A 13416-nucleotide genomic window follows, 5' to 3' on the forward strand; every position below is an offset into this window, starting at 1 on the left:
GTCCACCAATGAGCAATTTTCCTAAATGCCCACTTCCCTCTGAAATGTGGGTATCTCAAATCCGGAATAAAGGTGCACAGATTTCCATCACCTTAACCCAGATTTCACATGGCCAGTGTGGAATCTGGGTCTCTCTCTCTAAAACCAGTTACATGGAAAACAACAAAAACTAACAAACAAAAAACACAGACAGGACAAAAGTCCAAGCTTGTACTTTTCTTCCTTTAAAACCTTCACAAGTAACTGCAAAACGTAGAACAGTCAATTCCTACAGTAAAAAAACTAACATTTTCTAAAGAACAAAGGGCCCCAGCACATTACTACATTGACACAGCCATTTAAAGTCTCAGCCCTCTTTAAAGATGAGCCCCTGCAAATTCACTTCTCCAAATAAGGAAGTATCAGTTACCTTTTCCACTGAAGCATAGGATTAATTCAAACAACCTTCCAATACAGATTTACCAAATACACACGCGCGCGCACAGACATACACGTAAACTCTCAAGTAAACTCACGTGTGTCCATACTTCACACAAGATTTTTCAAACTCAAACCATTCATGGTGGGAGGGGGTAGAGGGTAAATGATCCCTTCCCTACAGGGGATCCTCCACCCCTCTGGTCCCTGCTGCTACTGAAGGTCTGCCAGTGCCTTTTGCAGAGCCTATGCACCCATTGGATGTTTCTAGGCCTGTAATCGCTGGAGTTTAGAAAAATAAAGGAAATCTCATTGAAACCTATCAAATATTGAAAGGCCTGGATGGAGAGGAAGTAGCCTATAACGGGTGAGGGAGCAGTGTCAAAATAAACCTTGTCCATTTAGAACAGAGATGAGGAGAACTTCTTTAACCAGAGGGTGGTGAATCTGTGGCATACATATTTAAAGTGAAGGTTGATAAGTTCCTGATGAGTCAGCATGTTGACATTTATGGGGGAGAAGGCAGGAAAATAAGGTTCAGAGGGATAATAAATCAGTCATGATGGAATGCTGGAGCAGACTTGATGGGCTAAATGGCCTAATTCTGCTCCTTTGTCTGTTGGTCAAAGATTATGAGAGGCATAAATAGATAGCCAGTATCTTTTTCCCAGGGTCAAAATATCTAATGCTAAAGCAATGTTCCCTTTAATTTGCAATGGCCAGTGTGCAAAAATCTTGTGCTGTGCAATTCTTTGCCCAGTGACAACAGCATGTGCTCACTAAATTTTTATGTGTAGGTAAACCTGAAGCTATTGTAAGAATAATAAATGACTAAGTCCAGTTTGTTGTTAATTGTTTAAAATAAATAAAATAATACACATCAATGAGTCTTATTTCTCATAGGCTATACGACAACGTGTAATAATCTCAATCCTTTCACATGTTATTAAAGTTATTTGAAATGGTCAACCAAAACTTATAAAATTACAAAGCTAGTTGACAAAATATCCAGACAGGTATTTTATTTGGAAATCATTGCATACATCATCGATTTTGATGCTTAATTGCATAACAGACATAAAGTCGAACAAGATAATGAACATATTTAAGTTGCTTGGTAATTTTTTCTCTCTCTTGTCTTTGGCATTTACCCACACTTTATAAGCTCTGTCAAGACTAATAAATCGAATACTAATACACTGTTCTCATCAAAGTTTTGTATCGCGTATTAACTTGACCTCTTTCCATGCATCACAAATTCCTAGATCTTCATGGTGTGCTACACGGTGTTGTTGAACTACTGTAAGTGTGCGCGACCCTGTTTTATTCGCACTGTGACACCATTGACTTTGGCATCATCACTGATGCTCCATCAGATATGAAGTTGATCATTTTATGGAGGTTGACTTTGTTCTTTCATAAAATTCTTCGATCGCTAATATGATGGAAAAAGCAACAGATGCCTTCAGCTGGACTATTCCACCAAAAGAAGTTTCATACACAGTACCACTTTTAGGATTTGAAGTACAGAATGAGACATTTGTTGACAGATACATCTCTAGATACCAGTCGCTACACGGAATCCAGGTGTGAACTGCGGAAAACCATTAAGGGTGCCAAGAGGCAATATCAAGCCAAGTTGGAAGCCCAGGCTAACCAGAGGGATGCCAGTAGACTGTGGCAGGGTCTAAATGAGATCACTGGGTGCAAAGAAAAGGCTGGAAATATCAATAACTGTGGTGCTTCATCGTCACCAAGGAGGACATTAGAAGGGCCTTCCTGAAGATAAATCCAAGGAAGGCGACGGGCCCAGATGGCGTCCCGGGATGGGTTCTCTGGGCCTGTGCAAGCAAGCTAGCTGGAATGTTTGCTGACATCTTCATAGAAACATAGAAACATAGAAAATAGGTGCAGGAGTAGGCCATTCGGCCCTTCGAGCATGCACCACCATTCAGTATGATCATGGCTGATCATCCAACTCAGAACCCTGTACCTGCCTTCTCTCCATACCCCCGATCCCTTTAGCCACAAGGGCCATATCTAACGCTCTCTTAAATATAGCCAATGAACTGGCCTCAACTGTTTCCTGTGGCAGAGAATTCCACAGATTCACCACTCCCTGTGTGAAGAAGATTTTCCTCATCTCGGTCCTAAAAAGCTTCCCCTTTATCCTTATTCTGGACTTCCCCAACAGCGGGAACAATCTTCCTGCATCTAGCCTGTCCAATCCCTTTAGAATTTTATACGTTTCAATAAGGTCCCCCCTCAATCTTCTAAATTCCAGCCAGTATAAGCCTAGTTGATCCAGTCTTTCATCATATGAAAGTCCTGCCATCCCAGGAATCAATCTGGTGAACCTTCTTTGTACTCCCTCAATGGCAAGAATGTCTTTCCTCAGATTAGGGACCAAAACTGCACACGATACTCCTGGTGTGGTCTCACCAAGGCCTTGTACAACTACAGTAGTACCTCCCTGCTCCTGTACTCAAATCCTCATGCTATGAATGCTAGCATACCATTCGCCTTTTTCACCGCCTGCTGTACCTGCATGCCCACTTTCAATGACTGGTGTATAATGACACCCAGGTTTCGTTGCACCTCCCCTTTTCCTAATCGGCCACCATTCAGATAATAATCTGTTTCCCTGTTTTTGCCACCAAAGTGGATAACCTCACATTTATCCACATTAAATTGCATCTGCCATGAATTTGTCCACTCACCTAACCTATCCAAGTCACCCTGCATCCTCTTAGCATCCTCCTCACAGCTAACACTGCCGCCCAGCTTCGTGTCATCCACAAACTTGGAGATGCTCTTTGCTTCAGTCCCCTCCTTGCTGAGATCCCCTCCTGTTTTAAGAAGGCAATGATAATCCCAGTGCCGCAGAAGAGCAAGGTGGCATGCCTGAATGACTATTGACCTGTAGCTCTGACATCAATTGCTATGAAGTGCTTTGAGTGATTGGTTATGGCACACATCAACCACAGCCTACTGGTCAACCTCAATGCTTTGCAATTTGCCTACTGGAGCAATAGGTCAATGGCAGATGCCATCTCTCTGGCCCAACGTTCCTCCTTAGAACACCTGGAGAATAAAGACACATACGTAAGGCTCCTCTTCATTGACTACAGCTCTGCCTTTAATACCATCATTCCAAATAAACTGATTCCTAAGCTCCAGAACCTGGGACTTAGCACTCAGATCTGCAACTGGATCTTCAACTTCCTCACAGACAGGACCCAGGCTGTAAAAATAGGGGACAAGCTCTCCTCTACCATCACTCTGAGCACCAGTGCCCCACAAGGCTGTGTACTCAGCCCCCTGCTGTACTCACTGTACACCTATGATTGTGTAGCCAAGTTTCCATCGAACTCAATATGTAAGTTTGCTGATGACACAACAATTGTAGGCTATATCTCAGGTAACGATGAGTTTGAGTACAGAGAGGAAATTAAGAATCTGGTGGCATGGTGCGAAGACAATAACCTATCCCTCAACGTCAGCAAGATGAAGGAATTGGTTGTTGACTTCAGAAGGAGTAGCGGACTGCAGGACCCCATTTACATCGGTGGTGCGCAAGTGGAACAGGTCAAAAGCTTTAAGTTCCTCGGGGTCAATATCACAAATGACCTGACTTGGTCCAACCAAACAGGGTTCACTGTCAAGAAAGCCCACCAGCGCCTTTACTTCCTGAGAAAACTAAAGAAATTTGGCCTGTCCCCTAAAACCCTCACTAATTTTTATAGATGCACCATAGAAAGCATTCTTCTAGGGTGCATCACAACCTGGTATGGAAGTTGTCCTGTCCAGGACCGGAAGAAGCTGCAGAGGATCGTGAACACGGCGCAGCACATCACACAAACCAATCTTCCGTCCTTGAACTCACTTTACACCGTACGCTGTCAGAGCAGTGCTGCCAGGATAATCAAGGACACGACCCACCCAGCCAACACACTTTTCGTCCCTCTTCCCTCCAGGAGAAGGCTCAGGAGCTTGGAGACTCGTATGGCCAGATTTGGGAACAGCTTCTTTCCAACTGTGATAAGACTGCTAAATGGATCCTGACCCAGATCTGGGCCGTACCCTCCAAATATTCGGACCTGCCTCTCGCTTTTTTTACACTTCCTTACTTTCCATTTTTCTATTTTCTATTTATGATGTATAATTTAAATTTTTAATATTTACTATTGATTTGTAATCCAGGAGGCGGGAAGCGCAGAATCAAATATCGCTGTGATGATTGTATGTTCTAGTATCAATTGTTTGGCAACAAAAAAGTATAAAGTATAGATTCATCTTCTGTTAAAGTGTGAAAATCTGTTGATGCTACTTCTTCAAACATGTCTTTTTGAACAACACTGTTAATAATGTAAAGGAATTCAAACACATCATTTTTGCTTCTCCTGCTGTCCAGGGTTTGAACATACTTTTCCATATGCTCATTAATTTGTGAAGTGAATGTATAGAGGTATTCATTTTAACAGCTAGCAAGACACTGTCAATAAGAACTTTGATCTCCTCCGGGTTTCATTGTTTTTGCTGGTGTTCATTTGCACTCTCTCAAAATATATATAGTGGGCCCATAGCGGGTAATGAAGGATTTTCTCGCTGGAGCTTTTGCACACCGTCCATGTGTAATTTGCTTGCTAAATGACCCTTTAAAAAGTCAAGACTCCAAATATCAGTCCACTTCTTTCCACTACAAATTCTCCAGTAACTTTTGCATTGTGACAATACACACAGGTAACACCAGTTTCTGTATTGTACATTAACATTGAACGGGTCAGTTATAGTGTTCAGGGACTGAACGGGTCAGTGATTCTGTTCAGGGACTGAACACGTCAGTGATTGTGATCAGGGAGTGAAAGGGTCAGTGATTGTGCACAGAGACTGAACGGTCACTGAATGTGTTCACGGACCGAAACAGTCAGTGATTCTGTTCAGGGACTGAAACGGTCAGTGATTGTGTCAGGGAGTGAACGGGTCAGTGACGGTCTTCAGGGAAGTGAAAGGATCAGTGATTGTCATCAGGGAGTGTCATCAGGGAGTGAGCAGGTCAGTGATTATGCTCAGGGAGTGAACGGGTCAATGATTGTGTACAGGGAGTGAACGGGTCAGTGATTGTGCTCAGGTAGTGAACGGCGTAGTGATTGTGTTCAGGGATTCAACAGGTCAGTGATAGTGTTCAGGGAGTGAACGGGTCAGTGATTGTGTTCAGGGACTGAACGGGTCAGTGATTCTGTTCAGGGAGTGAACAGGTCAGAGATTGTGTTCAGGGACTGCAAGGGTCAGTGATTGTATTCAGGGAATGACTACGTCAGTGATTGTGTTCAGTGAGTGAGCGGATCAGTGATTGTGTTCAGAGAGTGAACGTATCATTGATTGTGTTCAGGGAGTGAACAGGTCAGTGATTGTGTTTACGGACTTAACGGGTCAGTGATAGTGTTCAGGGAGTGAACGGGTCAGTGGCGGTCTTCATGGAAGTGAATGGATAAGTGATTGTCATCAGGGAGTGAGCAGGGCAGTGATTATTCTCAGGGAGTGAATGGGTCGGTGATTGTGTTCAGGGACTGAACGGGTCAGTCATTGTGTTCAAGGACTGAACGGGTCAGTGATTGTGTTTACGAACTGAACGGGTCAGTGATAGAGTTCAGGGAGTGAACGGGTCAGTGATTGTGTTCAGGGACTGAACGGGTCAGTGATTCTGTTCAGGGAGTGAACAGGTCAGAGAATGTGTTCAGGGACTGCAAGGGTCAGTGATTGTATTCAGGGAATGACTACTTCAGTGATTGTGTTCAGGGAGTGAACGGATCAGTGATTGTCTTCAGGGACTGAACGGGTCAGTGATTCTGTTCAGGGACTGAACACGTCAGTGATTGTGATCAGGGGGTGAAAGGGTCAGTGATTGTGTTCAGGGACTGAACGGTCACTGAATGTGTTCACGGACCGAAACGGTCAGTGATTGTGTTCAGGGACTGAAATGGTCAGTGATTGTGTTCAGGGAGTGAACGGGTCAGTGATTGTTTCAGGGAGTGAACGGGTCAGTGACGGTCTTCAGGGAAGTGAAAGGATCAGTGATTGTCATCAGGGAGTGAGCAGGTCAGTGATTACGCTCAGGGAGTGAACGGGTCAGTGATTGTGTTAAGGGAGTGAACGGGTCAGTGATTGTGTTCAGGGAGTGAACGGCGTAGTGATTGTGTTCAGGGATTGAACAGGTCAGTGATAGTGTTCAGGGAGTGAACGGGTCAGTGATTGTGTTCAGGGACTGAACGGGTCAGTGATTCTGTTCAGGGAGTGAACAGGTCAGAGATTGTGTTCAGGGACTGCAAGGGTCAGTGATTGTATTCAGGGAATGACTACGTCAGTGATTGTGTTCAGGGAGTGAACGGATCAGTGATTGTGTTCAGAGAGTGAACGTATCATTGATTGTGTTCAGGGAGTGAACAGGTCAGTGATTGTGTTTACGGACTTAACGGGTCAGTGATAGTGTTCAGGGAGTGAACGGGTCAGTGGCGGTCTTCATGGAAGTGAATGGATAAGTGATTGTCATCAGGGAGTGAGCAGGGCAGTGATTATTCTCAGGGAGTGAATGGGTCGGTGATTGTGTTCAGGGACTGAACGGGTCAGTGATTGTGTTCAGGGACTGAACGGGTCAGTGATTGTGTTTACGAACTGAACGGGTCAGTGATAGTGTTCAGGGAGTGAACGGGTCAGTGATTGTGTTCAGGGACTGAACGGGTCAGTGATTCTGTTCAGGGAGTGAACAGGTCAGAGATCGTGTTCAGGGACTGCAAGGGTCAGTGATTGTATTCAGGGAATGACTACTTCAGTGATTGTGTTCAGGGAGTGAACGGATCAGTGATTGTGTTCAGGGACTGAACGGGTCAGTGATTCTGTTCAGGGACTGAACACGTCAGTGATTGTGATCAGGGAGTGAAAGGGTCAGTGATTGTGCACTGAGACTGAACAGTCATTGAATGTGTTCACGGACCGAAACGGTCAGTGATTGTGTTCAGGGACTGAAACGGTCAGTGATTGTGTTCAGGGACTGAAGGGGTCAGTGATTGTTTCAGGGAGTGAACGGGTCAGTGATTGTGTTCAGGGAAGTGAATCGATCAGTGATTGTCTTCAGGGAGTGAGCAGGTCAGTGATTATGCTCAGGGAGTGAATGGGTCAGTCATTGTGTTCAGGGAGTGAACGGGTCAGTGATTGTGCTCAGGTAGTGAATGGTGTAGTGATTGTGTTCAGGGATTGAACAGGTCAGTGATAGTGTTCAGGGACTGAACGGGTCAGTGATTGTGTTCAGGGACTGAACAGGTCAGTGATTGAATTCAGCGAATGACTACGTCAGTGATTGTGTTCAGGGAGTGAACGGATCAGTGATTGTGTTCAGAGAGTGAACGTATCATTGATTGTGTTCAGGGAGTGAACAGGTCAGTGATTGTGTTTACGGACTGAACGGGTCAGTGATAGTGTTCAGGGAGTGAACGGGTCAGTGACGGTCTTCACGGAGGTGAATGGATAAGTGATTGTCATCAGGGAGTGAGCGGGGCTGTGATTATTCTCAGCGAGTGAACAGGTCAGTGATTGTGTTCAAGGAGTGAACGGGTCAGTGATTGTGTTCAGGGACTGAACGGGTCAGTGATTGTGCTCAGGTAGTGAACTGCGTAGTGATTGTGTTCAGGAATTGAACGTGTCAGTGATTGTGTTCAGGGACTGAACGGGTCAGTGATTATGTTCAGGGAGTGAATGGGTCAGTCATTGTGTTCAGGGACTGAACGGGTCAGTGATTATGTTCAGGGAGTGAATGGGTCAGTCATTGTGTTCAAGGACTGAACGGGTCAGTGATTGTGTTTACGGACTGAACGGGTCAGTGATAGTGTTCAGGGAGTGAACGGGTCAGTGATTGTGTTCAGGGACTGAACGGGTCAGTGATTCTGTTCAGGGAGTGAACAGGTCAGAGATCGTGATCAGGGATTGCAAGGGTCAGTGATTGTATTCAGGGAATGACTACTTCAGTGATTGTGTTCAGGGAGTGAACGGATCAGTGATTGTGTTCAGAGAGTGAACGGGTCAGTGATTGTGTTCAGGGAGTGAACAGGTCAGTGATTGTGTTTAGGGACTGAACGGGTCAGTGATTGTGTTCAGGGAGTGAACAGGTCAGTGATTGTGTTCAGGAAGTGAATGGATAAATGATTGTCATCAGGGAGCGAGCAGGTCAGTGATTATACTCAGGGAGTGAACGGGTCAGTGATTGTGTTCAGGGACTGAGTGGGTCAGTGATTATGTTCAGGGACTGCAAGGGTCAGTGATTGTGTTCAGGGAATGACTACGTCAGTGATTGTGTTCAGGGAGTGAACGGATCAGTGATTGTGTTCAGAGAGTGAACGGGTCAGTGATTGTGTTCAGGGAGTGAACAGGTCAGTGATTGTGTTTACGGACTGAACGGGTCAGTGATTGTGTTCAGGGACTGAACGGGTCAGTGATTCTGTTCAGGGAGTGAACAGGTCAGTGAATGTGTTCAGGGACTGCAAGGGTCAGTGATTGTGTTCAGGGACTGAGTGGATCAGTGATTGTGTTTAGACAGTGAACAGGTCAGTGATTGTGTTCAGGGAGTGAACAGGTCAGTGATTGTGTTCAGGGAGTGAACGGGTCAGTGATTCTGTACAGGGACTGCAAGGGTCAGTGATTGTGTTCAGGGAGTGAACAGATCAGTGATTGTGTTCAGAGAGTGAACGGGTCAGTGATTGTGTTCAGGGAGTGAACAGGTCAGTGATTGTGTTTATGGACTGAACGGGTCAGTGATAGTGTTCAGGGACTGAATGGGTCAGTGATTCTGTTCAGGGAGTGAACAGGTCAGTGATTGTGTTCAGGGACTGCAAGGGTCAGTGATTGTGTTCAGGGAGCATTGGTCAGTGATTGCGTTCAGGGAGTGAACGGGTCAGTGATTGTGTTCAGGCACTGAACAGGTCAGTGATTGTGCTCAGAGACTGAAAGTGTATGTGATTGTCTTCAGGGACTGAATGGATTACGGGTTCTGCTCAGGGAGTGAACGGGACAGTGATTCTGTTCAGGGAGTTAACGGGTCAGTGATTCTGTACAGGGACTGCAAGGGTCAGTGATTGTGTTCAGGGAGTGAAAAGATTAGTGATTGTGTTCAGAGAGTGAACGGGTCAGTGATAGTGTTCAGGGAGTGAACAGGTCAGTGATTGTGTGTATGGACTGAACGGGTCAGTGATAGTGTTCAGGTACTGAATGGGTCCGTGATTCTGTTCAGGGAGTGAACAGGTCAGTGATGTGTTCAGAGACTGCAAGGGTCAGTGATTGTGCGAGCTGCTGTGTGAATCAGTGATTGTGTTCAGGGAGGGAACGGGACAGTGATTGTGATCAGGCACTGAACAGGTCACTGATTGTGCTTAGAGACTGAAAGTGTATGCGATTATCTTCAGGGACTGAATGGATTACGGGTTCTGCTCAGGGAGTGAACGGGACAGTGATTCTGTTCAGGGAGTTAACGGGTCAGTGATTGTGCTCAGGGACTGCAAGGTTCAGTGATTGTGTTCAGGGAGTGAACAGATCAGTGATTGTGTTCAGGGACTGCAAGGGTCAGTGATTGTGTTCAGGGAGTGAACAGATCAGTGATTGTGTTCAGAGAGTGAACAGGTCAGTGATTGTGTTCAGAGAGGGAACGGGTCAGTGATTGTGTTCAGGGAGTGAACAGGTCAGTGATTGTGTTTACGGACTGAACGGGTCAGTGATAGTGTTCAGGGACTGCAAGGTTCAGTGATTGTGTTCAGGGACTGAGTGGATCAGTGATTGTGTTCAGACAGTGAACGGGTCAGTGATTGTGTTCAGGGAGTGAACAGGTCAGTGATTGTGTTCAGGGACTGAACGGGTCAGTGATTGTGTTCAGGGACTGAACGGGTCAGTGATTGTGTTCAGGGAGTGAACGGGTCAGTGATTGTGTTCAGGGAGTGAACGGGTCAGTGATTGTGTTCAGGGAGTGAACGGGTCAGTGATTGTGTTCAGGGAGTGAACGGGTCAGTGATTGTGTTCAGGGACTGAACGGGTCAGTGATTGTGTTCACGGACTGAACGGGTCAGTGATTGTGTTCAGGGAGTGAACAGGTCAGTGATTGTGTTCAGGGACTGAACGGGTCAGTGATTGTGTTCAGGGACTGAACGGGTCAGTGATTGTGTTCAGGGAGTGAACAGGTCAGTGATTGTGTTCAGGGAGTGAACAGGTCAGTGATTGTGTTCAGGGAGTGAACGGGTCAGTGATTGTGCTCAGAGACTGAACGGGTCAGTGATTGTGTTCAGGAAGTGAACAGGTCAGTGATCATGTTCAGAGAGTGAACGGGTCAGTGATTGTGTTCAGGGAGTGAACGGGTCAGTGATTGTGTTCAGGGACTGAACGGGTCAGTGATTGTGTTCAGGGACTGAACGGGTCAGTGATTCTGTTCAGGGAGTGAACAGGTCAGTGATGTGTTCAGAGACTGCAAGGGTCAGTGATTGTGCGAGCTGCTGTGTGAATCAGTGATTGTGTTCAGGGAGGGAACGGGACAGTGATTGTGATCAGGCACTGAACAGGTCACTGATTGTGCTTAGAGACTGAAAGTGTATGCGATTATCTTCAGGGACTGAATGGATTACGGATTGTGTTCAGGGAGTGAACGGATCAGTGATTGTGTTCAGGGAGTGAACGGGTCAGTGATTGTGTTCAGGGACTGAACGGGTCAGTGATTGTGTTCAGGGAGTGAACGGGTCAGTGATTGTGTTCAGGGAGTGAACGGGTCAGTGATTGTGTTCAGGGAGTGACCAGGTCAGTGATTGTGTTCAGAGACTGAACGGGTCAATGATTGTGTTCAGGGACTGAACGGGTCAGTGATTGTGTTCAGGGAGTGAACAGGTCAGTGATTGTGTTCAGGGACTGAACGGGTCAGTGATTGTGTTCAGGGAGTGAACGGGTCAGTGATTGTGTTCAGGGAGTGAACGGGTCAGTGATTGTGTTCAGGGACTGAACGGGTCAGTGATTGTGTTCAGGGACTGAACGGGTCAGTGATTGTGTTCAGGGACTGAATGGGTCAGTGATTGTGTTCAGAGAGTGAACGGGTCAGTGATTGTGTTCAGGGAGTGAACGGGTCAGTGATTGTGTTCAGGGACTGAACGGGTCAGTGATTGTGTTCAGGGAGTGAACAGGTCAGTGATTGTGTTCAGGGAGTGAACGGGTCAGTGATTGTGTTCAGGTAGTGACCAGGTCACTGATTGTGTTCAGGGAGGAAACGGGTCAGTGATTGTGTTCAGGGAGTGAACGGGTCAGTGATTGTGTTCAGGGAGTGAACAGGTCAGTAATTGTGCTCAGAGACTGAACGGGTCAGTGATTGTGTTCAGGGAGTGAACATGGTCAGTGATTGTGTTCAGGGACTGAACGGGTCAGTGATTGTGTTCAGGGAGTGAACGGGTCAGTGATTGTGTTCAGGGAGTGAATGGGTCGGTGATTGTGTTCAGGGACTGAACGGGTCAGTGATTGTGTTCAGGGAGTGAACGGGTCAGTGATTGTGTTCAGGGAGTGAACGGGTCAGTGATTGTGTTCAGGGAGTGAACAGGTCAGTGATTGTGTTCAGAGACTGAACGGGTCAGTGATTGTGTTCATCGATTGAACAGGTCAGTGATTGTGTTCAGACAGTGAACGGGTCAGTGATTGTGTTCAGGGACTGAACGGGTCAGTGATTGTGTTCAGGGACTGAACGGGTCAGTGATTGTGTTCAGGGAGTGAACGGGTCAGTGATTGTGTTCAGGGAGTGAATGGCTCAGTGATTGTGTTCAGGGAGTGAACAGGGTCAGTGATTGTGTTCAGGGAGTGAACGGGTCAGTGATTGTGTTCAGGGAGTGAACGGGTCAGTGATTGTGTTCAGGGACTGAACGGGTCAGTGATTGTGTTCAGGGAGTGAACGGGTCAGTGATTGTGTTCAGGGAGTGAACGGGTCAGTGATTGTGTTCAGGGAGTGAACGGGTCAGTGATTGTGTTCAGGGAGTGAACGGGTCAGTGATTGTGTTCAGGGAGTGAACAGGTCAGTGATTGTGTTCAGAGACTGAACGGGTCAGTGATTGTGTTCAGGGACTGAACGGGTCAGTGATTCTGTTCAGGGAGTGAACAGGTCAGTGAATGTGTTCAGGCACTGCACGGGTCAGTGATTGTGTTCAGGGACTGAATGGATCAGTGATTGTGTTCAGAGAGTGAACAGGTCAGTGATTGTGTTCAGGGAGTGAACGGGTCAGTGATTGTGTTCAGGGACTGAACGGGTCAGTGATTGTGTTCAGGGAGTGAACAGGTCAGTGATTGTGTTCAGAGAGTGAACGGGTCAGTGATTGTGTTCAGGGAGTGAACAGGTCAGTGATTGTGTTCAGAGAGTGAACGGGTCAGTGATTGTGTTCAGGGAGTGAACAGGTCAGTGATTGTGTTCAGAGAGTGAACAGGTCAGTGATTGTGTTCAGGGAGTGAACGGGTCAGTGATTCTGTACAGGGACTGAACGGGTCAGTGATTGTGTTCAGGGAGTGAACAGGTCAGTGATTGTGTTCAGGGAGTGAACGGGTCAGTGATTGTGTTCAGGGAGTGAACAGGTCAGTGATTGTGTTCAGGGACTGAACGGGTCAGTGATTGTGTTCAGGGACTGAACGGGTCAGTGATTGTGTTCAGGGAGTGAACAGGTCAGTGATTGTGTTCAGAGACTGAACGGGTCAGTGATTGTGTTCAGCTGCTGTGTGAATTGGTGATTGTGTTCAGGGAGGGAACGGGACAGTGATTGTGTTCAGGGAGTGAACAGGTCAGTAATTGTGTTCAGGGACTGAAAGTGTCAGTGATTGTGTTCAGGGACTGAATGGGTCAGTGATTGTGTTCAGGGAGTGAACGGGTCAGTGATTGTGTTCAGGGAGTGAACGGGTCAGTGATTGTGTTCAGGGACTGAAAGGGTCAGTGATTGTGTTCAGGGAGTGAACAGG

Source organism: Mobula hypostoma, chromosome 9 (assembly GCF_963921235.1).
Source record: "Mobula hypostoma chromosome 9, sMobHyp1.1, whole genome shotgun sequence".
NCBI classification, from domain to species: Eukaryota; Metazoa; Chordata; class Chondrichthyes; order Myliobatiformes; family Myliobatidae; genus Mobula; species Mobula hypostoma.